The sequence below is a fragment of the Pseudophryne corroboree genome, chromosome 1, assembly GCF_028390025.1.
Source record: "Pseudophryne corroboree isolate aPseCor3 chromosome 1, aPseCor3.hap2, whole genome shotgun sequence".
Classification (NCBI taxonomy): domain Eukaryota; kingdom Metazoa; phylum Chordata; class Amphibia; order Anura; family Myobatrachidae; genus Pseudophryne; species Pseudophryne corroboree.
In genome coordinates, this window is record NC_086444.1 from 767,551,345 (window position 1) to 767,579,058 (window position 27,714).

Genomic DNA, 27,714 nt, shown 5'->3' on the forward strand with positions numbered 1-27,714 from the left:
GGTGTTGTGTCCTCATTTCCCTGCTAAGGTTTAAAGCGTATTACATTACCTAACTGTATAAGGTTTAAAAGTGTATTGATAAGGTGTGTACGCGCTGCGGGTACTTTGTACCGTCAGCGCTACATAAGGTTTAAGGTGTAACATCATTGCAGTGCTTTGCTGCATAAGGTTTAAAGTGTAATCATATCATTGCATTGCATTGTATTACGAATTAGGTTTAAAGTATATCAATTGAGTGTGTACGCGCTGTGTGTACTTTGTACCCCCAACGCGGCGTTTGTACGCAAAGTACGTACATGGTGCGGGACTCTGTACGCAAATAGCGTACGAAGTACGTAGCGTGAGTATTAAGTCTAGCGGCCGCAGCGGCTCCATGGTAAAAGTGCATTTAGAGGTATAGCTTTATGGTTTAAGATAATATCGACATTATCAGGCGCTACATCCCGCTCCATATAAATTGCATTGTGTATTATGTAGGTTTAACACAGAAATTAGCAACTTTATAGTCCAAAACACTAAAATAAAAGCTGAAATATTCTATCAGCCTAGATCTTTTGAAATCATGAATGTGTCCAAAATTAAAGGATTACTGCAAATAAAGATATACATGTAGAACATTGAGTAAAAACATAAATAAGACAATGTTTTGGGCATATATTATTTATCTCACTATATGCTGGCTGGGTACTGCACTGTAGATGTAATTATATACATGATGGTTGTGGAGTCTGGAAATATAGGCATTGTAATTGGTTTATTGATATTACATTACAATGCATGATATGTTCAGTATGTTGTCCTTCATTAGCAATGCACAGTTCAATGTGCTGTGCAAAATTGCGCTGAATTTGGTTGTATTGACGCAGCATTTCCATTAGTCCCTGGCTGCTCATGCATATGTGATGCCTTGCCTCATATCATTTCTGTCTCTGATTGTCACTAAATAAACCAGCGCCTGCATACGCAATAAGAAATAATGGAGGTAGTCAATCTTACATCATTAATCTGTAAAAAAAAAAAAAATATATAGAGCAATGTTAGATTTATGATTCCAGAATTTATGAGCACCATATACTGTAGATATTTTATTATATCATGTGCCTTTTTATACAGCCCCAGGTTACAGGATGTTTACCACAAATTGTTCTCTGACAGGATAACAGTTCCATACCTATCAAGTAAAAGATTGTCACTGTGTAGGCATAATAAGCCCTTAGCTACAGGAGGTAGTACCTCCAAGGTACCCACATGCAGGCTACTACCCTATCTGTGTCTTGCTACACTCTCATCATTGTCTTCTGATCACCATATACTGTACCATAACATCTTTCTGCACATCAAATGCAGAATCATAGGGGAAAAGTAATACATACTGTGGCAGCACAGACAGACACCGACAGCATGTATCTGACATGGATTTAGAATTGCAGCATTGTGGCTAATGAGAATGCAGGTCAAGTGTTACTGTTGTTCATGGTTGAGAAGCAGTTTATTACAGCCACCTGTTAGAGTGTGCTAAAAGGGTTCCAGGTACAAGGGAACAATGCTTCTGATGGTGACTAGCATCCAGAAGGGGGTGTGGCGATGTTAGGGCCACTGGACCTGTACTAAGGTGAACCTATATCGCTATGGTCTAATTGTAAAGCACAACGGAATATGCTGCACTATATAAGAAACTGTAAATAAATAAATACAAAATAAATATGATCTTGTATTGATGTGATCCTGTACGGATATTAAATTGTACTGTAACTGTACTGATGTAAACCTGCACTACTATGCTGAAAGATCCCTGTGCCCTGTCCTGCCTAACAAAGAAATTAAGAAACTGGTGAAGTTTATATGGTCTATGTCCGTGATTTTCAACCAGTATACTGTATATAAAAAGTTGTAATAAGGGAAAATAAAGAATCATCTGGCCAGGTGTGCCGCCCCCAAGCAAGTGCCGTCCCCAGGCACGTGCCCCATGTACCTAGCAGGGACGTGCGGTGAGCTAAATGGCTCAGGAGGCACTGGCTAACCCCAGAGCCAGATTTACATGCAATATATGAGCCAAAGGGTACATCGGGGCATTATACACAGGTGCAGCATTATAAACTCCCAGAAATTTGGTGAGTTTTGATCAGAGAGGTGCGGAAAAATAAGCCAGGTGAGGCACTGCCTCACCTACCATAGACTTTTTACTCCAGAGTTTGGGCTATAAAAATGTTTAGAATAATGCAAAGAAGATATGTCAAACAAATTATTTGTATTTTTCATATACTTTATTCAGTCAAAACTCTAGTTTAAACGTAAGTATGACTGGAAAGGCTCTGCCCCACCTGCCTCACCCCACCGAACGTCACTGGTGCCTAGTGGGAAATCCGCTACTGCCCTTAGTAATTCCACACACCTAGCCCCTCGTAGTAATGCCACACACCGGCCCCCCATATTAGTGCCACACACATGCCCCTCATATTTGCACACAACAGCTCTTCCACTTAGTAATACCACACACCTGCCCACCTAGTAATGCCACACACCGGCCCCCCCATAGTAATGCCACACACATGCCCCTCATATTTGCACATAACAGCTCGCCCTTAGTAATTCCACACACCTGCCCCCCCCCCCCACTAGTAATGCCACACACCAGCTCCCCCATAGAAATGACACACACATGCCTCTCATATTTCCACACACCAGCTCCCCCCTTAGTAATGCCACACACCTAGCCCCACCTAGTAATGCCACACACCTAGCCCTACCTAGTAATGCCACACACTGCCCCCCCATATTAATGCCACACACATGCCCCTCATATTTCCACACACCAGCTCCCCCCCTTAGTAATTCCACACATCTGCCCCCAGCCACCATAATAATTTGTCACTCTTTAATAAACTAGAAATCTCAGTGAGGAGCGCTGGGACCTCACCAGGAAGCACGGAGCAGCAAAGCAGTGTGTGAGTGGGTGGGAATGCGATATGTGGAGCGTGACCTATGATTCACCTTAGTCCACGGGCCAGCTGTTGCGGAACGGAAGTGAAGCGCTGGACGAGCAGCCCTGACGTATCTGGCTGCTGGGCGGTTGCTGCGGGACTGTCTGGTGGGAAGCAGGCGGTGATCTGGTTGGCGGCGGTGGCAGCAGGTCTGTGAGGCAGGTGGCGGCACACCTAGCAGCTGGTTGTGGCACACTAGTGTGCCGCGGCACACCAGTTGAAAGAGGCTGGTCTACGTGATTCCTGTCACAATACACATGTATGGCCATTTTATGCCCACTAGAAGTATGCACTTTGCAAGTGATACTTTATTTAATATTATATATATAAATCTTATGGGGATTTTTTATATATACCATTTACAAAACCACTCATCTTCCTTCCTCCCAGTCTCTCTACCATCCCTAAAGTATCTATAACATTTGACATCACACTTTGCCAAGTCAACTCTTCCTCTCTCAGCACACCACATCTGATACACGACTAAATTCCTACACTGGCTCTTCACTACCTCGAGAATCCAATTCAAGCAACTTACCTTCACCATCAAACTCACCTCACCTTCACCCCTCATACATCACTGACATAATCATAATCATCTCACTCACCCTCTGATCTGCACTTCAACTGTTCTGTACCATCAAGATGCCTTCTGTGCAATTTACCACTTACAGAACTTTCATCTTTCAAACACTCTCTCAAAGTCCACATTATACTGGCTAGGAGATTTGTTATATTTTTTGTTTTCACTATGCTGAAAATCAAGCAACTTATTCTCTCTATCAGAGTTACTTTCCATACCTTAAGCATTGCACTACTGACCAAGCTACTTGAGTGGAATTCACCATACTGTATGTCACACTTTAAATAATACATTATTTGTTCCCATTTTCATGGCAGGAAAAGTGTATCTGGCCACAATATTTTAAATACTCCTGTGATGCCTTCTTTACACCTGGCCGTACCCAAACTACTGTAGTTTTGTGATACATTTACAATTCTGTCCATCCAGTGTCAGCAGCTGCTTAGTAGTGCAAATCTGAAGGCACATCACAGGGAGGTCCATGCACAAGTTACACTGCGCAACACATTAACGGGCACATTAAACAGCTTTTCTAGTCACACCATGCCGTGGCGTGACTTGGTAGTGATGGGCGTCTTTTCATGTCAATTTTTCTATTAAAATGCATATATTACAAACAATGGCCCTCATTCCGAGTTGTTCGCTCGCAAGCTGCTTTTAGCAGCTTTGCACACGCTAAGCCGCCGCCTACTGGGAGTGAATCTTAGCTTATCAAAATTGCGAACGAAAGATTAGCAGAATTGCGAATAGACACTTCTTAGCAGTTTCTGAGTAGCTCCAGACTTACTCAGCAACTGCGATCAGTTCAGTCAGTTTCGTTCCTGGTTTGACGTCACAAACACACCCAGCGTCCGGCCAGACACTCCTCCGTTTCTCCAGCCACTCCCGCGTTTTTCCCAGAAACGGTAGCGTTTTTTCGCACACACCCATAAAACGGCCAGTTTCCGCCCAGAAACACCCACTTCCTGTCAATCACATTACGATCACCAGAACGAAGAAAAAACCTCGTAATGCCGTGAGTAAAATACCTAACTGCATAGCAAATTTACTTGGCGCAGTCGCACTGCGGGCATTGCGCATGCGCATTAGCGACTAATCGCTCCGTTGCGAGAAAAAAATAACGAGCGAACAACTCGGAATGACCCCCAATGTGAATTGGACGCACAAGCAGCCCCAGACGTACACAGAATATAGGCATGCTGCATATCATTTTAATCTGCAGAGTCTGTGTGTGTATCTTATTCACATACCAATGCTAATAAGATACAGTTTTGGCAAAGACAGACATCCGATGGAAATGGAGTTGCACAGGACCTGTCCGCTCACTCACACCAGGCATCTCCAGCTGCGTGGCATATTGAGGCAAAATGTACTGTATGAGGACACATCTGTCATTACTTCTTGTACAATCTTATTGATTCTAGCATTCGAAGAACGAATATGAAATTGAAAACTCTCGGTTAGCTCTCTGTTCTGAGATATAGCCCATTTCTAGTTTTTTTTTTTTGGGTGGGGGTTATTCTGAGATGGAAACATATCTTGGTTCCTGCAGCAAGATCTGCGTCCATCTGGTTACATGCTGGGTGATGCCCAGCACAGGGCAAGGCCGTCCAGCATGTGTGTGGTACCACCGCGCAATTCATCCTCAATTTAATTGTTGATGCATTGATTTAAGGTTGACCCCTGTCAGCGCAGCCTGGTTGCACTGGCAGGCGTCATTATATTTTATCAGAAATGCGTGGCTGCGTTCAGGTCTGAATAGCCCCTTTGGTGTCTAGAGAATACATAGGATGGAAAACATGAGTACAGGAATGCTGAGGTCATGTTTCAGTTATCGTCTGCATACAGTTTTTAACAAGTGAAGGTTATAAGTGATGTTCCTTTCATTTGTCTGAGTTTTGTGGTTATAATTTACTTTAAAAGCCAGGATGCTAGGATGGTGACAATGTAGGTACTTGGAAAACCACAAGTACCAGCACGCGGGGCATTAAAGGGTCCGCTAGTACCTGTAGTTCTGGAGTAAAAGAAATATTTAAAAAAAACAGGACACACGCACCGTGAAAGTAAAATTTTAATAAAGCATACGTGCACACTTACACACTCACGCATACTTACCTAGTGTCCCACGGAGCCCCTCGTCCCCTTGTCCAGTAGAATTCATGGGTACTGTCACAACTGAGGGCTGATGCTGACCAGGGGGAAGCCTCAGTTGTAAGGGCTGAGGTATATGTGTACCTGGGAGGCAGTACAGGGTTCTTGGACATGCAGGGAACCTTTAGAACAAATGCCCGAAGGCGTGACCAAGACAACGAAGGAAAGTTCAAAGGTTTTATTAAACACAGTTCAGAGGAATACTGATGACTTGGTACTGGTAATAGGAAACACAGTTCAGAGGAATACTGATGATAGAAAACCGATGGGGACTTGGGATCGATGGCGGAACACCGATGGTAACCTGGGATCGATGGCAGAACACCGATGGTGACTTGGGATCGATGGCAGAACACTGATGGTGACTTGGGATCGATGGCGGAACACCGATGGTGACTTGGGATCGATGGCGGAACACCGATGGTGACTGGCAGGGCAGAGCACTGCTGGAAGCTGGTGTCGGTTACTGCCAGTCACAGGATGCAATGATGAGACACTGCAGAGTCAGGCTGTACTGCAGAGAAAGTCCATGGGAGGACTGCACACTGGAATCACTGAAGACAATTGAAGCACTGACCTCTTTCCACCCCAGGAACAAGATATTTATACCAGCTGGGAAACAGGGATTGGCTGGCTGATTAACCAGAGACCAGAGTGCAGCTGCTGTGTAATCGGGCTGAGAGCAGAGTGCAGCTGATAGGCTGAAAGGTAACATGTGATTAGGAAAACATGGCTGCGCCCATGGTAGCTTTTGGAGGGAAAGATTGTTTGTAACTTGAATGTGAGCTTTAACCATGAAGCTGCCAGAATCACAGTAAAGAGATTTGAGACAATGAGATGCAGCGTGCTGCACACAGACAGTGCAGATGGAATCCAGGTTTGGAACACTGGGACATTCTCAGGAGGCATTTGGAAGGTAAATACTGATAAGGAATTACCTAGATCGTGACAGCACCCCCTCCTTTAGGAGTGGCCCCAGGACACTTCTTATAAGTTCTTTACCTGAACAAACGGAAGGATCTAGATTGAATCCTGATAAACTTGAACTGGCTGGAACCAGAGGAGGCTGTACCGGATTTATGGATGAGACCAGATTGAGTCCAGACAAACTTGAACCGGCTGAGACCGGCGGAGTCTTTAGACCGACGGATAGGGCAGGATTAGATCCGAAGGTACTGGAGTCGGCTGGAACCGAAGGAGTCAGAATCCGGTTAGTACCGGAATGAGTTGTATCCGAGTGTTCAGTTAGACCATCCTGGACATGGTCCATGCTGGATGCCAACAAGGTGGTGCTCTCTGAAGACGGCAAACTGGAGTTCATAACTGCATCTGTAGCACAAAAATTTCCATCTGGGAACTTGGCTCTGGATACTTCCCTTGGGACTGAAACTTTGGTGACCCCTCCTGGGGTTGATGAATCAGACACCGCTCTCAGGGTTGTTTTCTCCAGCACCCCTCCTGGGGTTGACAGACCAGAAACTCCTTTTTGAGAAGACTCATATGCCCCTACTAGAGCTTGAACATTGGATACCCCTCCTAGGGCTGTAGACACAGACGCCCCTCCTTGGGCTGAGTAAAGAGCATCATCATTCCAGGAAAGTTCAGACGCTAGGATCTGGAACTGTACCAGACATTGACCGACTGTTTGTGTCCCCTGACGTAGCCGGAGGATATCAGAGGAGGCTGAGGGTTCGTCAAAGATGCGCCTGAAGGTTGCCACGAAATCTGTGTATGAAGAGAGCAGGGCATCAGACTTCTCCCATAGAGGTGATGCCCAATCGAGGGCGGAGCCACTGAGGAGGGAGATGATGTAAGCAACCTTGGTGCGGTCAGTTGGGAAACTGCCAGGCTGTAACTCAAAATATATCTCACACTGATTTAGGAAACCCCGACAGGCTTTTGGGGAACCATCAAACTTGGCAGGTGTCTGTAAATGGAGACAAGGAGCAGAAACGGGAATGGTGGGTGGGGATACCACCAAAGGTACTGCAGTCAGCACACTGGACGCCCGTGAACCACGGAGGGTTACTTGTATTCCATCCAGCCGAGAGGAGAGGTCCTGGAGACAGCGGATCACATGGCCCTGTGCAGTCTCCTGACGTTCAAGGCAGGCTGCAAGTTCTTGCATCGACCTGGTCGCTTGGACCTGGTCTCCGGCCGGATACATTAGGTCAGTGCCTTACTGTCACAACTGAGGGCTGATGCTGACCAGGGGGAAGCCTCAGTTGTAGGGGCTGAGGTATATGTGTACCTGGGAGGCAGTACAGGGTTCTTGGACATGCAGGGAACCTTTAGAACAAATGCCCGAAGGCGTGACCAAGACAACGAAGGAAAGTTCAAAGGTTTTATTAAACACAGTTCAGAGGAATACTGATGACTTGGTACTGGTAATAGGAAACACAGTTCAGAGGAATACTGATGATAGAACGATGGTGACTTGGGATCGATGGCGGAACACCGATGGTAACCTGGGATCGATGGCGGAACACCGATGGTGACTTGGGATCGATGGCGGAACACCGATGGTGACTTGGGATCGATGGCGGAACACCGATGGTGACTTGGGATCGATGGCGGAACACCGATGGTTACTGGCAGGGCAGAGCACTGCTGGAAGCTGGTGTCGGTTACTGCCAGTCACAGGATGCAATGATGAGACACTGCAGAGTCAGGCTGTACTGCAGAGAAAGTCCATGGGAGGACTGCACACTGGAATCACTGAAGACAATTGAAGCACTGACCTCTTTCCACCCCAGGAACAAGATATTTATACCAGCTGGGAAACAGGGATTGGCTGGCTGATTAACCAGAGACCAGAGTGCAGCTGCTGTGTAATCAGGCTGAGAGCAGAGTGCAGCTGATAGGCTGAAAGGTAACATGTGATTAGGAAAACATGGCTGCACCCATGGTAGCTTTTGGAGGGAAAGATTGTTTGTAACTTGAATGTGAGCTTTAACCATGAAGCTGCCAGAATCACAGTAAAGAGATTTGAGACAATGAGATGCAGCGTGCTGCACACAGACAGTGCAGATGGAATCCAGGTTTGGAACACTTGTACATTCTCAGGAGGCATTTGGAAGGTAAATACTGATAAGGAATTACCTAGATCGTGACAGGTACCTATTAATAAAACAAATATATACTCACCTAATCCAGTCTAGATCAGTCTTCTTCGGTCCATGTAGGCATCCTGGGGTTTACAAAAACCCCCACAAAAACCCGGTCCACGCAACTGAAGGGGATCTATGTTTACATATGGACCCCCTTTCCCCGAATGCCGGGACCTCTAGTCACCAGCCAATCAGGGAGTGCATTATCATAGCACTCTCTTGATTGGCTGTGCGCTTCCGGCCTGCCAATCAAGTGGAGTATTTGGGAAAGAAATTCCCATTATGGTGGGAATCTGTGGTCTGTGGTAGCTCCAGACCTACTCCTATCTTGCGATCACTGCAGTCTGTTTAGTTCCTGGTTTGACGTCACCAACACGCCCTATGTTCGGCCAGCCACTCCCCCGTTTCCCCAGCCACTCCTGCGTTTTTACCTGGCACGCCTGCGTTTTTTAGCACACTCCCTGAAAACGCTGAGTTGCCGCCCAGAAACACCCACTTCCTGTCAATCATACTACGATCACTCGAGCGACTGAAAAACGTTGCTCGAGCTTGGGTAAAATTAAAAAGTTTTGTGTGAAAGTACTTAGCGCATGCGCGCTGTGTACCACGCGCATGCGCATAATTGCCATTTTTTAACTTGATCGCTGTGCTGCAAAAAACGGCAGCGAGCGATTAACTCGGAATTACCACCAATATTCTTTTTTTTACTCATAAGCTATCAGCCTGCCATCCACAGCCAATGGATGACAGGGACAACCCCGGGCTTCATCCCTGGCCCTTGTGTGCCTGGAGGGGGGGGGGGGCTTTATTGGGGGTGTCCCAACTCCCCCAGGGAACTCTGGCCAGGGGTGACTAATTGGGAGGGTAATGCTATGGCCGCAGGGACCTATATAAATGTGTCCCCTGGCTGTGGCATTATCTCCTTAGCTAGTGGAGCCCAGTGCTGGTTTAAAAATTATGGGGGACACCTACGTCCTTTGTCCCCCATATTTTTAGAACCAGGACCAGTATAAGAGTCCGGTGCTGGTTGTTGAAATACGGGAACCCCAACGCAATTTTTCCCGGTATTTTAACATCCAGGACTGCTCAAAGAGCCCGGGGCTGGTTATGCTTAGGAGGGGAGACCCCATGTAATTTACTTTTTAATTTTTTTAACTCTATCACACACATTTACACAGAGAATCATACACGGATCTCACTGATCCGTGCATGATTCTCCAAACATGCCAGCCAAAAGCAGATCTACAGTATTTGAGAGCTCTATTTCTGTATGAATTCCATGCTTTTCAGCAGTGTTTGGCTATTGTTGGCAGCGATTGAGAATATAGGTCCCTGAATTCTTAGTGAAGTCCCGTGTTGTATGGGGTGTATGTGAACAAACAACCGTGTTTGACCTATGGTCTATTGATTCATATTTGTGTGGATGGCAGTGTATCTCAATACGACTTGTCCCAACACTGCCGAGATTTGTGTTTACTAAATTTCCGAGTTGCATTTCATGTGAAAATGCAAACTTGAAATGGGGACCAATTCAGTAAGGTTAGCAAATTTTGCTAATCAGCAGAATTTGCTGACCATTAGCACGCAAACCATTAGCACCATTAGTCACGCAGCCGCTGCGGTCGCAACCCCAACACGCCCCCCATTCGCGTGCGCCAGCTTACCATTTGGGCTGGCACGCCCCCGCAACACTCCGTTTCCACCCAGAAAATGGAGCGTTGCCTCCCCCTCCCTCCCCGTGACGGTCTCTGCCTGATTGACAGGCAGAGGCATTCGTAATTTCTGCAGCCCCCCGCAGAAATCGCGGGCGCATGCGCAGTAGGGCCTCAGCAAAAATTCGGTACGAATCGCTACTTGCGATTCAAACTGAATTTGCCCCCTAATCGGGACCTTAGTAAATTTTCACCATTGTCTTTACTGAAGTCTGTGAATAAATCTGTAACATATTTGTTGGTTAATATGACTTTATTCTTTAAAAAAAAAAAATAACTGTCGACTTTGACTGGTTTCCACTAGTATTACTGAAACACATACAGTTTATGGCAAGTAGTGTACTTCACAAACTAGAGCTAAGAAAAACATTCTGAAATCATTTTTATTTTTCTTGCCCTCAAATCAGTAAAGTACAGTATGACTATTTTTAGAAAGGAAATAAATTAAAAGGTTTTCTTTGTTGTACAGTGTATTTGCAGAGCCCAAATATAATTTAGACTCCACTTTCACTTATGGCCAGGGGCATAACTTGAACTTTATGGGCCCCATAACAAAATGTTTAAGGGCCCACCCAACTCAAATCTCCAGAAAGAGAGGGGGAAATAGAGAGAAAGTGGCAGAAGGGACAGAGAGTGGCGAAAGGGACAGAGACAGAGAGAGAGAGAGAGAGAGAGAGAGAGAGATAAAGAATGCTGGCAAAGACATAGGGACATAGATATGCAGCAGGGGCATAGGTGGTCATTCCGAGTTGATCGCAGCCAGCAACTTTTTTTAACTAGTACACGCCTATGGGGGAGTGTATTTTAGCTTAGCAGGGCCTGCGATCACTTGTGCAGCCCTGCTAAGTTTAAAAAATTTCAAGCACAAGTAGACCAGCCCTATACCTACTTACCATGTGCGACAATCTCAGCGATGCAGGAGCCGGCTTTGACGTCAGACATCTGCCCTCCGTTCTTCTGGACACGCCTGCGTTTTAAAATCCACTCCCCGAAAATGGCTAGAAACACTGCGGTGATGCCCATGTCCGCCTTCTTCCTGTCCATCTTCTTTGCGGTCTGCTCTGCGACCGCTTCCTTCTCAAGACACGACGTAACCCGGCAACCCCTGTCACTGGGCAACGTCGCGCACGCACACTGCGGCCGCCGCGCATGCACATTCCGCACCCGTTTGCACAGCAGCGATAAACCACTGCGTGCAAACAGTTCAGAATGACCCCCATAGATACCGAGAGAGAGGCAACAGGGACAAAGAGACAGGGAGAGGCAGCAGGGATGTAGGGCTAGAGAGTGGCAGCAGGGTCATAGGGACAGACAGAGGCAGCAGTGACGTAGGGACAGATAGATAGATAGAAGGGATGTAGAGATAGAGAAAGGCAGCATGGATGTAGAGACAAAGGCAGCAGGGACATAGAGACAGAGAGAGGCAGCAGGGACGTAGAGACATATAGAGGCAGCAGGGACGTAGAGACAGAGAGGTAGCTGGGAGTAGGGACAGAGAGGTAGCAGGAGTAAGGACAGAGAGGTAGCAGGAGTAGGGACAGAGAAATGTAGCAGGGAGTAGGGACAGAGAGAGGCAGCAGGAGTAGGAACACAGAGAGTCAACAGGGAGTAGGGACAAAGAGGTGGCAGGGAGTAGGGACAGAGAGAGATAGCAGGAGTAGGGACAGAGAGGTAGCAGGGATGTAGAGACAGAAAGAGGAAGCAGAGATGTAGAGACAGAGAGAGGCAGCAGGGACGTATGGACATAGAGAGGCAGCAGGGATGTAGAGACATATAGAGGTGGCAGGGATGTAGAGACAGCCTGGAGCAGGTACAGAGAGGTAGCAGGAGTAAGGACAGAGAGAGGTAGCAGGAGTAGGGACAGAGAGGTAGCAGGAGTAGCGACAGAGATAGGTAGCAGGAGTAGGAACAGAGAGAGGCATCAGGGATGTAGGAACAGAGAGAGGCAGCAGGGACGTAGGAACAGAGAGAGGCTGCAGGGACGTAGGGACATAGAGAAGCAGCCGGGACGTAGAGACAGAGAGGTAGCAGGGAGTAGGGACAGAGAAATGTAGCAGGGAGTAGGGACAGAGAGAGGCAGCAGGAGTAGGAACACAGAGAGTCAACAGGGAGTAGGGACAAAGAGGTAGCAGGGAGTAGGGAGAGAGAGAGATAGCAGGAGTAGGGACAGAGAGGAATCAGGGAAGTAGAGACAGAAGGAGGCAGCAGAGATGTAGAGACAGAGAGAGGCAGCAGGGACGTAGAGACATATATACAGGCAGCAGGAATGTAGTGACAGAGAGGTAGCCGGGAGTAGGGACAGAGAGGTAGCAGGAGTAAGGACAGAGAGAGGTAGTAGGAGTAGGGACAGAGAGGTAGCAGGATTAGCAACAGAGGGGGTCATTCCGAGTTGTTCGCTCGCTAGCAGTTTTTAGCAGCCGTGTAAATGCTATGCCGCCACCCACTGGGAGTGTATTTTAGCTTAGAAGTGCAAACGAAAGGATCGCAGAGTGACTACAAAGTTATTTTGTGCAGTTTCTGAGTAGCTCAAAACCTACTCAGCGCTTTCGATCACTTCAGACTGCTCAGTTCCTGTTTTGACGTCACAAACACGCCCTGCGTTCGCCCAGCCACGCCTGCGTTTTTCCAAACACTCCCTGAAAACGGTCAGTTGCCACCCAGAAATGCCCACTTCATGTCGATCACTCTGCGGCCAGCAGTGCGACTGAAAAGCTTCGCTAGACCCTGTGTGAAACTACATCGTTCGTTGTAATAGTACGTCATGCGTGCGCATTGCGCTGCATATGCAGCCGCAGAAGTGCGGTTTTTTTTTCCTCATCGCTGCACAGCGAATTAATGCAGCTAGCGATCAACTCGGAATGACCCCCAGAGATAGATAGCAGGAGTAGGGACAGAGAGAGGCATCAGGGACATAGGAACAGAGAGAGACAGCAGGGACGTAGGGACAGAGAGAGGGAGCGGGGACGTAGGGACAGAGAGAGGGAGCAGGGATGTAGAGACAGAGAGAGGCAGCAGGGATGTAGAGACAGAGAGAGGCAGCAGGGACGTAGGGACAAAGAGGTAGCAGGGAGTAGGGACAGAGAAATGTAGCAGGGAGTAGAGACAGAGAGAGGCAGCGGGAGTAGGAACACAGAGAGTCAACAAGAAGTAGGGACAAAGAAGTAGCAGGGAGTAGGGACAGAGAGAGATAGTAGGAGTAGGGACAGAGAGGTAGCAGGGATGTAGAGACAGAAAGAGGCAGCAGAGATGTAGAGACAGAGAGAGGCAGCAGAGACGTAGGGACATAGAGAGGCAGCAGGGATGTAGAGACAGAGAAAGGCAGCAGGGAGTAGGTACAGAGAGGTAGCAGTGAGTTGGGACATAGAGAGGCAGCAGGGAGTAGGGACAGAGATAGATAGAAGGAGTAGGGACAGAGAGGTAGCAGGAGTAGGGACAGAGAGAGGCAGCAGTAGTAGGGACAGAGAGAGGCAGCAGTAGTAGGGACAGAGAGATGCAGCAGGAGTAGGGACAGAGAGATGCAGCAGGAGTAGGGACAGAGAGAGGCACCAGGGAGTAGGTACAGAGAGGTAGCAGGAGTAGGGACAGAGAGAGACAGCAGTGAGTTGGGACAGAGAGGAGTAGCAGGAGTAGGGACAGAGAGAGGCAGCAGTGAATAGAGGAATATAGAGGTAGCAGGAGTAGGGACAGAGAGGTAGCAGGAGTAGGGACAGAGAGAGTCAACAGGGAGTAGGGACATTGAGACAGCAGGGAGTAGGGGCAGAGAAAGGCAGCAGGGAGTAGGGACAGAGAGGTAGCATGAGTAGGGACAGAGAGAGGCAGCAGGGACATAGGAACATAGAAAAGCAGCAGGGACCTAGAGACAGAGAAAGGCAGCAGGGATGTAGGGACATAAAGAGGTAGCAGGGACGTAGAGAAAGAGAAGTAGCAGGGAGTAGGGACAGAGAGAAGTAGCAAGGAGTAGGGACAGAGAGAAGCAGCAGGAGTAGGGACAGAGACGTAGCAGGGACGTAGAGAGAGAGAGAGAGAGGCAGCAGGGACGTAGGGACATTGGGAGGAAGCAGGGATGTAGAGACAGAAAGGAAGCAGTAGTGGGGACAGAGAGAGCTAGGAGGAATAGGGACATAGAGAGGCACCAGGGAGTAGGGACAGAGAAAGGCACCAGGTAGTAGGGACAGAGAGGTGGCAGGAGTAGGGACAGAGAGAGGCAGCAGTGAGTTGGGACAGAGAGAAGTAGCAGGGAGTATGGACAGAGAGAGGTAGCAGTGAGTAGGGACAGAGAGAGGTAGCAGGGAGTAGGGACAGAGAGAGGTAGCAGGGAGTAGGGACAGAGAGAGGTAGCAGGAGTAGGGACAGAGAAAGGAAGCAGGGAGGAGGGACAGAGGCAGCAGGGAGTAGGGACAGAAAGGTACTTTGGGGGCACCCCAATTCCACCACAGCACTCTCCCCAATCCTTCCCGGGACCAGGTCCATACCACGTACCTGCAAAAGGAGCACTCCCAGCTCCTCTATGGACACTGTCTTCACTGGACACAGCCAGCAGCAGCGGAGTCAGCATGGGCAGATGTCCAAGGATCTGCCAGTGAGGATGAGTCAGGTGGAGGGCAGCCCTCTCTACCGGACTCACGGCTCTCTGCAGCCGGAGTACTGCAGCTCTGGTACTGGCAGATGGAGGGTGGGCTGCCGCTGTGGGCTGGGATGCTGCTGGGAGACAGAGAGAGGCAGCAGGGATGTAGAGACATAGAGAGGCAGCAGGGACATAGAGACAGATAGGTAGCAGGGAGTAATGACAGTGAGAGGCAGCAGGGAGTAGGGACAGAGGGGGTCATTCCGACCCGTTCGCACGCAGCTGGTTTATCGCTGCGGTGCGAACGGGTGCAGAATGTGCATGTGCGGTGGCCGCAGTGCGCGTGCGCGACATTGCCCGGCGACGGGGGTCGCCGGGTTAAGACGCGGCTTACAAAGGAAGCGATCGCAGAGCCGACTGCAAAGAAGATTGACAGGAAGAAGGCGTTCCAGGGCAGATCCTGACCGTTTGGAGCCGTTTTCGGGGAGTGGTGAGTAAAAGCAGGTGTGTCCAGAAGAACGGAGGGCGGATGTCTGACATCAAAAGCCGGCTCCAGCATCGCAGGGATCGTCGCACAGGGTAAGTAGGTATAGGCCTAGTCTTCTGTTGCTTGAATTTTTTTTAGCTTAGTAGGGCTGCACAAGCGATCGCAGCCCTGCTAAGCTCAAATACACTCCCCCCCATAGGCGTGTACTAGTTGTTCACAGCAGCAGCAAAAAGTTGCTGGCTGCGATCAACTCAGAATGACTACCAGAGAGAGGCAGCAGGGACGTAGAGACAGAGATAGTCAGCAGGGACATAGGGCCTCATTCAGACCTGATTGTAGCAGCAAATTTGTTAGCAGATGGTCAAAACCATATGCACTGCAGCAGGAACAGATATGACATGTGCATAGAGAGTTTGATTTGGGTAGGGTGTGTTTAAACTGAAATATAAATTGCGGTGTAAAAATAAAGCAGACAGTATTTACCCTGTACAGAAACAAAATATCCCACCCAAATCTCTCTCTGCACATGTTATATCTGCCCCCCCCCCCCCCCTGCAGCGCACATGGTTTTGTCCAACCGCTAACAAAGTTGCTGCTATGATCAGGTCTGAATTAGGCCCATAGAGAGGCATCAGGGACGTAAAGATAGAGAGGTAGCAGGGAGTAGGGAGAGAGAGAGGCTGCAGGGAGTAGGGACAGAGCTAGGTAGCAGGAAGTAGGGACAGAGACGCAGCAGGTAGTAGGGACAGAGAGGTAGCAGGTAGAAGGGACAGAGTGATAGCAGGTGTAGGGACAGAGAGGTAGCAGGGAGTAGTTACAGAGAGGTAGGAAGAGTAGGGACAGAGAGGGAGTAGGGACAGAGACGCAGCAGGGAGTAGGAACAGAGAGGCAGCAGGTAGTAGGGACAAAGAGGTAGTAGGTGTAGGGACAGAGAGGTAGCAGGGATTAGGAACAGAAAGGCAGCAGGTAGTAGGGACAGAGAGGTAGCAGGTGTAGGGACAGAGAGGTAGCAGGGAGTAGGACAGAGAGGCAGCAGCGAGTAGGGACAGAGAGGCAGCAGGGAGTAGGGACAGAGAGGCAGCAGGGAGTAGGGACAGAGAGGCAGCAGGGAGTAGGGACAGAGAGGCAGCAGGGAGTAGGGACAGAGAGGCAGCAGGGAGTAGGGACAGAGAGGCAGCAGGGAGTAGGGACAGAGAGGCAGCAGGGAGTAGGGACAGAGAGGCAGCAGGGAGTAGGAACAGAGAGGCAGCAGGGAGTAGGAACAGAGAGGCAGCAGGGAGTAGGAACAGAGAGGCAGCAGGGAGTAGGAACAGAGAGGCAGCAGGGATTAGGAACAGAGAGGCAGCAGGGAGTAGGAACAGAGTGGCAGCAGGGAGTAGGAATAGAGAGGCAGCAGGGAGTAGGACAGAGTAGCACTCTTCCCAATCCTTTCCGAGACCAGGCCCCCACCACGTACCTGTAAAAGGAGCACTCTCAGCTCCTCCATGGACAATGTCTTCACTGGACACAGCCAGAAGCAGCAGAGTCAGCATGGGCGGATGTCCAAGGATCTGTCAGGAAAAATGAGTCAGGTGGAGGGCAGCCCTCTCTCCCGGCCCTCTGCAGCTGAAGTACTGCAGCTCCGGCATCGGCGGACGGAGGGGAGCGACTGTTGTGGACTGGGATGCTGCTGGGAGACAAAGAGAGACAGAGAGCGTGTCATGCACCCGCTACCTGCGGGGGGGGGGGGGGGGGGGGGGGAGGGCCGCTGTTCGCAGGGGAGGAGCCACAGGACTTAGAGTTGACTGGTGCAGGGGGAGCTGCGGGACCTGGAAACATCTCTGGCCCCATAGCAGCTGCATCCTCGGTAGTTATGCCACTGCTAGTGGCCAAAACTAGCGCTGGGCAAAGACAAAACACAGAGTAGCTATCCATGATACCGTCTTACTGTTGATCATTGTATCTAGCTGCCAGTAAATTGCCTAAACTAAAGATAAATAAAAAAAAACCTGAAAGATTTATTAGATTATCTGTGTTGTTCAGATTCTATAGAACCAAGGGAGTCACAATCCGCTCCTCGGGATCAGTTCACGTCCTTCAGATAGCATCCTGGCATGTCCTGTTGTTCATTATGCATGCCATGTCTCCTGAATCACCCTGTTTACACCATTACCTGCATTGTCTGTGTTTCTAGTTTGACTTGGTCCAGCACAGCATGGACGCAGCCATCATAACTCTTATCATGTGATCAGTCCTGCACCCAGGGTTGGACTGGCCCACAGGGGTACAGGGGAAACCACTGGTGGGCCCTACTGCCTGGGGCCACCCCGTCCTCTAGGGATCAGTTTCCAGACTGTGCTGTTACTAATCTAGTACATTATCTTGCATGCACTACAGTATTTACTGTATATAATTATCTAGGGGACCAACACTTGCAAAATGGTTAGGCCATGCATGTCCAAACTGCGGCCCTCCAGCTGTTGAGAAACTACACATCCCAGCATGCCCTGACACAGCTTTAGTTTTCTCTGACAGCAAAACTGTGTCAGGGCATGCTGGGATATGTAGTTTCACAATAGCTGGAGGGCCGCAGTTTGGACATGCCTGGGTTAGGCAAACCAATGTGGTGGCTGGGCACACCCTCTCTGGAGACTGGCCACAGCCCTAAACATGGGCCCCTACAACTGCATTCCCCCGGTGGGCCCTACATGCCCCCTTCCGACACTGCCTGCACCTATCTGGTTCCTGCATAATTCAACATGATTAAGCAGCTTATCCACTACCAGGTCAGCCTATTTAAACCCTTGCATTTCACCAATGCATAACCAGATCAACAAGTTACATTACTAATTACATGGTTCCTGGTCTGCAGCTTGCCTACAGTCTCCCTGTTAGTGTTACTGAGTTTTCAACACTGCTGGATTCCATTCCCCTCACAATATAGCTTTGTTTATATTTCAAGATCAGAGCTGCAATCAGCTGCATTGCACTGATTACAGACTCACCTAATTGTGCTTCTCACCTGTGGAGTTTCAGCTATTCTACACCAGTGTACTTCTGATCTGCTCTGCAGCACTTCCATTTCCAGAAATACCTGTTAAAGCCTGGTTAGTACAGCTTCCAATACTCACCTGCCTGCTGCAGCACTACTAGTCCAAGCCAGTGAAACATAGCTTGGTTCTAGTCCAGTCCATGTTGCCAGTCTCAGTCGGCCAACCAATTAACTGCTTCTTCAGTTTTCAGTACAGCTTCCTCAACATAGACCAGCAGTCCCAGTACCTGTGTCCACAAATAGATCCTGATTTGTGACAGGCCAGATACAGGTTTATGGGAGGGCCTCAGTGTAACTAACTTGTGGAGATCCTAACCTATAAAATTGCCCCTCTCTGTTTTTAATTCTGTTCACATCACAAGTGAATATCCATAATTTGCCTCAATGCAGAGAATTAGCTGTTAATGAGGTGTTAGTGGGTTTCACAATCCCATCATTTTAAAGTGGGGGTAAACTATAGAATATAGAGCTAAACATACAAAAACAGAATTCTGCAGTACTCACATGCATGAATCATACTTGCCTACCTGACCCTCTCCATGAGGGAGAAAATGCTCTGTTCCTGGACTTTCCTGGTAATGTATGATTGCCATCAGGGCCGGTTCAAGGGCGCAGAGCGCCCCGGGCAGGAAATTGGGCGTGGCCTAATACAGGGGGCATGGTCAATTACGCCCCCTGTACATTAAAAGCGCCGCTTGAATGCTGAGCGGTGCGCGATGACGTCATCGCGCACCGCACAGCAAAAGGTCCTCTCCACGAAGGGAAACTAGACGCTATGAGTCTAGTTCCCTTCGTAGAGAGGACCTTTGCTGTGCGGTGCGCGATGACGTCATCGCGCACCGCTCAGCAAAGTTACTCTCCAGGAAGGGAAACTAGACGCATAGCGTCTAGTTCCCTTCAGGAGGCGGACGGGGACGGGGATCGGGACGGCAGCGGAGGCGGACAGGGACACAGCGGGCAGCAATGGCGGATCTTGTCACGGTGCGGCGCCCTCCGGATGGCGCCAGCGCCCTCCGGAAGGCGGCGCCCCGGGCAAAAGTCCTGCTTGCCCGTGGCAAGATCCGCCACTGATTGCCATCACCTGTGGTGAGCTAGTTAATTGATAAGAAAGGTGTTTCACCACAGGTAATGGCAATCATACATTACCAGGGAAGTCCAGGAACAGAGTATTTTCTCCCTCATGGAGAGGGTCAGGTAGGCAAGTATGGCATGAATACAGTACATTAATCATATTACACATATGTATAACCAGTGAAAACAGACTGCAAAGTAGGGAAGCTTGGTTTATGTTTATTTAACAGGGGTTAAAATCGGTACAGGTAAGTCTGCACAGGCTTTGGGAGAGTATTATGTGACTGGTCCAAAGCTGCTGATATTACATGTAATGTCTACATATGCTGGAGTGCATTGTTTAATAGTATGAGAAGAAAGAAGTTACAGAAATCTTCACAAAAGAATACAAGATTTTGTAAAACGTTTTTATATACAGCGTTATTTAGATATTGTTTATATTTTTACAATATTGTATATTGAAATATTGAAAAAAAATAAGTGGGTATAGGAAAAAAAGGGAAGAGAGAAAATATGGAGATTGGGACACAAATGATTACCCCGGGGTATCAACATAGATCTGGGGGTAAATTTACTAAGATGGGAGTTCTATTTAAGATGGGATGTTGCCCATAGCAACCAATCAGATTTTACTTCTCATTTATCTAGCACCTTTTAGAAGATAATACCTGGAATCTGATTGGTTGCTATGGGCAACATCCCATCTTAAATAGAACTCCCATTTTAGTAAATATACCCCCTTGTTTCTGTTATGAGCCACCACCGCAGCTCCTCCCTTCAACAGGTCCCAGCCATTGCTAGGTGACCGGGACATCACGGTACTTCTGGCTGGCAATCCTTGCCAAGTTCTTAGCAAACAGAACGTCGGGTGGCTGTCTCCTAGTTGCATGGATGCTGTGGCTATACATGCAGTGATGCAGCTGCATGGAATTCGTTTATAAAGCTGACACACTAACTAAGACTGGCTCCCCATTTGTTCAGTTCCCTTTTATAAGGCCTAGCTCTTAGTGCCGGTTATAACTTGTATCTTGTCTGTGTAGGCAGCTGGCCCCTGTACTCTGATCCTGTGGAGACTTGCTGTCCATGGATACTCTGCCAGATTATTCTCCCGATCAAGACCTTGTTCTTGCCCTGCCTGTCCCAGTGTGTATTCTCCCTCTGTCTGCCATTCCAGTGCTCCTTGTCTCAGCACACAAGATATACCCACTGCACAGTACTAGCATACCATCTGCACAATGTTTGCAAGTCAAATGCACAGTGCCCATACCATCTTACAGTGCCTCTTCTGCCTTAGCTGAGATCCTGACCCAGACCTAACCTGACCCTTTTTGCTCCTGTGTGTGTATCCCCAGTTCCTGTCCTGTGGTCTCTAGCCTATTGTGTGAGCCCCTACTGACAGATGTTTAAGTGCAGGTGGAAACCTAAGTTGTATGTGTCATGTACTAAGGGAACAGCAGGGGGCTGCTTTTGGCAGAATACCCTCTCACCAGCTCTTAGAGTCACACACAAATAGCGCTAGAGTTCCCTAATATTTTAACCGGCTAAACATTACTGCAGCTTGAAGCCTCTTGCCATTGTGAACCCAGCTCAGCAAAATCCAGCCTAAATCCTGGTAGATCACAACAGCTGCAAAAAGAGAATTTAAATTCCATTGCTCCTTCTCAAGGGGTTGTGAAAGAGCCCAAACCTCATCTCCCGGACTGCTTCTCAGGAGTCCGGAAGCAGTTCTTCAACTTCCATGAGACCTGCAAGCTGGACTTTAAATTGAGGCTACAGCCATTGGGCTCTGAGTCCCAGCGTGTCGGGATTATCATCTCTCTGCTTCAAAGGGATCCCCAGACCCGTGCAATTAGCTTAAATCTGACCAACGAGCCTTGTGGTTAGTTGATGCTTTCTTTGTTGCCCTCATCATCTTATGTGATGATCCAGATAAAGCAGCTTCTGCAGAAGACCATTTGTGCACCCTGAAACAGGGACAGACTTCCGCTGAAGCATACTGTGCAGAATTCTGTTGTTGGGCAAATGACAGTAGCTGGAATGATCTGGCATTACGGTCAGTTCTTTCCGGGCCTTACAAGCCTCTCGTCTAATAACCAGCTTCGGAATCTTTAGACAAACTCATGCAGCTGGCTACTAGACTTGACAGATGTAGCTAGTAGCGTAGAGTAGAGAGGGAACTGCTGCCTTTGCCATCTTGGGCAATAATTCCTGAACCCACAGGGGACCTAGGAGAACCAATGCAGGGGTGTTCTGGTTGTCTCCAGAGGAAAAGACCAGGATGCGAACTCTGGGTTTATGCCTGTTCTGGAGTGGCAAAGAAAATCTTGCTAGTTCCTGTCTTCAAAAGTTGGGAAAAGACAAGTCCTGAGTGATGTTGGAGAAATTCATTTGGGCCTATCCTCAATTTCTTTGCCCAATTCAGTTTTAATTCCATACGAGTGAGGTTCCAGACTCCATCCCTACGGTTGAAGATTGGCGCTCTTCATTACGAAATTCTTCTTTTTTTTTTGGTACATTGCCTCGTGGTGCAAATCATTCTGGGTGGGTCTGCCCTGGCTCAGAAGCAATAATCCAGTGTTAGATTGGAAGAAAGGTGAACTCATTCGCTGGGGTCCAGATTGTTCAGCCTCTTGTCTCACCTTACCGGTTAGAGATCTGCAAACCATCCCAGAAGGTCTTACATCTCAATACCACAGTTATGCTGATGTGTTCTCCAAGAATAAGGCAGACTCTCTTCCACCTCATTGTTCATACAACTGTGCTATTAGTTTGGTCCCTGATGCCAAGCTTCCAAAGGGCAGGTTATATGCCCTTCCCTTGCCTTTAACTGTGGCTATAGAAAACTACATTCAGGAGAATCTCAGCAAAGGTTTTATCCATCCATCCACGTCACCGGTGGGGGTGGGCTTCTTCTTTGTTACCAAGAAGGATGGTTCTTTGTGGTCATGCATTGACTACTGTGGCCTACATAGAGTCACCATAAAGAACTCATATCCACTACCACTTATCTCTGTCCTGTTTGATCACCTCCAGAAGGCAGTGATATTCGCCAAGATTGATCTTCGATGGTCATACAAACTCATTCGCATTAAAAATGGAGACAAATGGAAAACAGCATTCCATATACCACCACAGCACGAATGGAAAACAGCTTTCCATAATACTCACACAGGAGATTACAAGTATCTAGTCATGCTGTTCAGTTTGTCCAGTTTTCCTGCGGTGTTTCAGAAACTTATCAATGATGTCCTTTGGGAATATTTGGGCAAGTTTATTGTGATGTATCTTGACAACGGGGGTAATTCCAAGTTGATCGCAGCAGGATTTTTGATAGCAATTGGGCAAAACCATGTGCACTGCAGGGGAGGCAGATATAACATGTGCAGAAAGAGTTAGATTTGGGTGGGTTATTTTATTTCTGTGCAGGGTAAATATTGGCTGCTTTATTTTTACACTGCAAATTAGATTGCAGATTGAACACACCCCACCCAAATCTAACTCTCTCTGCACATGTTATATCTGCCTCCCCTGTAGTGCACATGGTTTTGCCCAATTGCTAACAAAAATCCTGCTGCGATCAACTAGGAATTACCCCCAACATCTTGATTTACTCCAAGTCATTGGAAGAGCACTGTTTCTGTGTCCGGATCGTACTACAGAAACTTGGAGAAAATAACCTTTATGCCAAATTGGAGAAGTGTGAGTTTGAGATGGAAAAACTTCTTTGTTGGGATATATTATCTCTCCCAAAGGCTTCTCTATGGACCCTAGTAAGCTACAAGCAACTATTGACTTGGTTCATCCCACTAATTTAAAGGCCATCCAGTCATTCCTGGGCTTTGCTAAGTACTATCGCATATTTATTCACTCTTTTTTTTTTTACAATAGTTGCCCCAATCGTAGAGCTAACCAAGAAGGTAGCTGACACCTCTAGGCTTTTGAAATTTTGAAGAAGACCTTTATTTCTGCCTCCAGGAATCTGCTACAATTACCTGTGCCTTGCAAGCCGTGGTCACATATCTCCATGGATTTTATCATAGACCTTCCTGTATCTTCCAAATGTACTACTATTTGGGTAATAGTAGATCGGTTCAGCAAAATGGCCAATTTCATCAGTCTGGCTAAACTACCCAGTCTAGACAGCTGTCGGCATTGTTTATCCAGCATGTTTTCAAGTTACATGGATTGCCTCAAGATATTGGGGGTGATTCCGAGTTGTTCGCTCGTTATTTTTTTTCGCTACGGAGCGATTAGTCGCAAACTGCGCATGCGCAATGTACGCAGTGCGCCTGCGCCAAGTAAATTAGCACAAAAGTTTGGTAATTTACTCGCAGCGTAACAAAGTTTTTTCATCGCTCTGCTGATCGTAGTGTGATTGACAGGAAGTGGGTGTTTCTGGGCGGAAACTGGCCTTTTTATTGGAGTGTGCGAAAAAATGCAGGCGTTCGAGTTGCAAAATGCAGGAGTGGCTGGAGAAACGAAGGAGTGGTAGGGCAAACGCTGGGTGTGTTTGTGACGTCAAACCAGGAACAAAAAGGACTGAGCTAGTCGCAATGGCTGAGTAAGTTTGGAGCTACTCAGAAACTGTGGGGCAATCGTTACGAGAAAATTAGCGAACCCTTCGTTAGCAAATCTGCTAAGCTAAGATACACTCCCAGTAGGCATAGGCTTAGCGTGTGCAATGCTGCTAAAAGCAGCTAACGAGCGAACAGCTCGGAATCACCCCCATTGTCTCTGATCAAAGTACTCAGTTCATCACTGTTATGGTGTTTGGAAGCACCTGTATTCTGGAAGCAAACACCAGGTGGTTGGCACGACCCAGAGCAGAGGCGCGGAGTCTAACATATCGGGGGGTGTTCACCAGGGAAACCCTCAAGGGGATTTGGGCTTCGCTGCCCCTGATGTGCAGGTCGCGGCCCTCTGCCTGGGTCATCTGGTATCTGCACAGGAGTCCACAAGGTATAAGCAGGATCATTTACCTGGAGAAATGTAGCTGGTAAGGCAGGGGTTAATTGCAGAGTAACTGACACAGCAAGGCTAATGGCAGAGGTTTGATGAGAGCTGAACTGGGACACAGAGGTAACTTAAAACTTGCAGGCTGAAAGTTCTGGATAGCAGAGCTGGAATTTGGCAGGATTCACAGGAGTTTGTTTGGAGTCTGGATACAGAATTGCAGGTACTGAATGGGGATGAATGTGCAGAAAGGTCTGAGTGATTAGACTGCTGTTTGCAAAACTGGACAGGTGCAGGATTACTGAGGCAAGGTGCAAGACTGGCTGGAATGGTGCACAGATATCTTGAAGCAGGGACTCCAAAGCAAAAGGACACACTGGATATATAATTGCAGTAGATACAGGTCCAAGATGAACTGGGTGCAGGACTGGCAGGAATACTGGGACCAGTTACCAGGACACAGGAGACTGCGAACTTGCACAGCGTGCAATGGGCACGTGCTGAGCACACAGGAACAGGCTCTAAGGAGTCCAGACTAGAACCTGACTCTCTCTGATACTGAACTCTATCACTGGCACAGTGGTATGTGGATACTCCCTAGTTAAAGGGAGACAGACCAATCACATGATAGTCAGGCTGAAGTTGCAGGTAATGAGGTCCAGGTGATCCGTTGCTAGGAAACAAGAACAACAGAAGGGAGCAGCCGGATCCAGGTATTAATCAATGCAGAAAGCAGAACTGACAGATTTGCAGCCGCTGCACACATAACAATCACTCACTTCTGGTGATCTTTCTTTTCAAAATTGGGTATTAAGCTCAGCCTTTCCTCAGGTTATCAACCACAATCTAATGGACAGGTAGAGTGTGTGAATCAGTCTCTGGAGCAAAATCATCAATGTTATGTGTGGAAATGTCATAATGACTGGGTAGAACAGCTACCGCTGGTGGAGTTTGCCTACAACAATTCCTGTCATTAATCTTCTTCTGTGTCACCATTTGTGTATTCAGGTATCATCTTTTTCCAGTCCTGTGTCTCATCTCCGAAGGATCTGGAAACGGGTGCATTAAGCTCTCTGCAAGGCCTCATTCTGCTCAAACAAAATTTCAGATAAACATAGATGACCATGTACATTTACAGTAGGTGACATGGTGTGGCTGCCCACCTTGAATATTAAAATTCACCAGCCTTCTCAGAAATTGGGACTCCCATACATTGGTTCATTTTGGATCATCAAGCAGATAAACCCGGTAGCCTTCCTTCTCCAGTTACCCAAGTCTCTGAAGAATAATAATATGTTCCATTGTTCTCTTTTCAAGACAGCATTATTCATTAAAAATCTCAGAGTCTGTCACTTTAGAAGATCTTTTCCAGTAGCGGCTCATTCCTCCAACAGGTCCCGGCTGTTGTCAGGTGGCCAGGACTTCACAGCACTTCCTACCGACTATCCGGTGTACGTGTCATGCACTAAGGGACCAGCGGGGGCCTGTTATTGGCAAAAAAAACCTCAGCAGCTCTAGGGGTCTTATACAAATAGCGCTAGCGTTCCCAAAAAGTTTCTTAAATAATACTTTACTACTGAAAACCCGTCAAAATCAACAGTTTTTTTAAAAGAATAAACTAATATCAAGCAACAAATGTAAACTTTATTTGATTGACAAAAAAAATATTACAAATTCATTCACAGGCTTCAAATTACAAATTCATTCACTGATAACATTTTGAATCCATTCATTTGCAGCAAGTCATCCAGGCACTTTTGATCTTGATTGAGATAGGGCAACGTAGAGCACACAATATGAGAAGACTGGTTCTAGCAGATATATTCCGACTTCGGCAATTGTCTGTCCTAAAGTTTTATTCATTGTCATCGCAAAGATGACAATGATATGATCGGAAATTTAATTTGTTTGATTGTAAAAGGAAAAGTGTAACTTGGGGTCAGCAGAATGCGTGGCAAGGTGTGCAACTACCTCTTATGTTCTCCACACAAAATTGTATTTTGGAAGAGAGACTTTACGACCATACAGTACGTGTGCCATTGACAAAATCTTACATCATGTCCAGGTTCCTTATGAGCATCACGACTGCACATTTTTTCACTCATCTCGATCGTGTGGACAAATTCAACTGGATAGCACACGTCCACTCTCATCTTCAGTCACAACTGTGTTGAGACTGGAAAATGCGCTCTTCGTTTGTTCAATGATCTTGTTGTTGAGTTCATAACAGTGAGAATTATTCAAGCAAAGGATTTCTCTATCTTTCCGTTTGATTTCAGATAGTGGCTCAAATGTATTATACCTTAAAATTGATAAAGTGGAGACAGCTAAGAGGGATAAATGACCAGCCAATCAGCTTCCCAGCTGCCATGTTACAGGCTGTGTTTGAAAAATGAGAGTTAGGAGCTGATTGGCTAATCATTTATCACTATTTATCTGTCTCCACTTTATTACTTTTAAGGCAAAATACATTTGGGCTAGTGTTTAAATGTTAGTGCCATATATAATTTTAATAATGTCACCCTCGCATAACATTTCATTTGGTATTTGAATGAAAGGCAAATTTGAAACATTGGCATGGGTAGAACCAATCACAGATAGAAAAAGTCAGTGACTGCGAATCTCACTGAAAACTAAGAAATCTATTTCCAGGAACTGGGGATATCTGCAGTCAAGCAAGCTGCCCTCCCACCAGAAAATGGTGAATATTAAGCCCACTCCACTATCCACCCTTCCCCTGCATATTAAACACCCACTACCAACCTGTAAGTCATGTACCCATCATTCAGCCCAATGCCCCTTCAACAGGTTAGTGTTCTCTTCCACCATCTGTGCAGTAACGGAGTAATTAGCAGAAATTACTGCTCCAGGTCCTACATGCTGAGTGGAAGATAGAACACCCCCTACCGCCCGCATGACATCATAGCTGCCACAGATAGCACCCCCCACCCCTACCACTGGAAAATGGGTAGGAGCCCCAATGCATTGCTTTGCCCAGGGGTATACACTGCTGTTAAGATGGCCCTGGGTAGAACTTTTTGAAAATCTTCTGCAGGTATCAAGAACTTGCC

General features: G+C 47.4%; 1 long non-coding RNA gene across 1 annotated transcript; it reads right to left on the reverse strand.

The window, feature by feature from the left end:
* Nucleotides 1–655: 655 nt before the first annotated feature.
* On the reverse strand, nucleotides 656–18,859 carry LOC134944639 (uncharacterized). Its single transcript, XR_010181919.1, has 3 exons — nucleotides 18,699–18,859; nucleotides 17,045–17,257; nucleotides 656–1,005 (listed from the first exon to the last, which is right to left on the reverse strand). It is a non-coding gene; the product is annotated as an uncharacterized LOC134944639 (long non-coding RNA).
* Nucleotides 18,860–27,714: the final 8,855 nt, after the last annotated feature.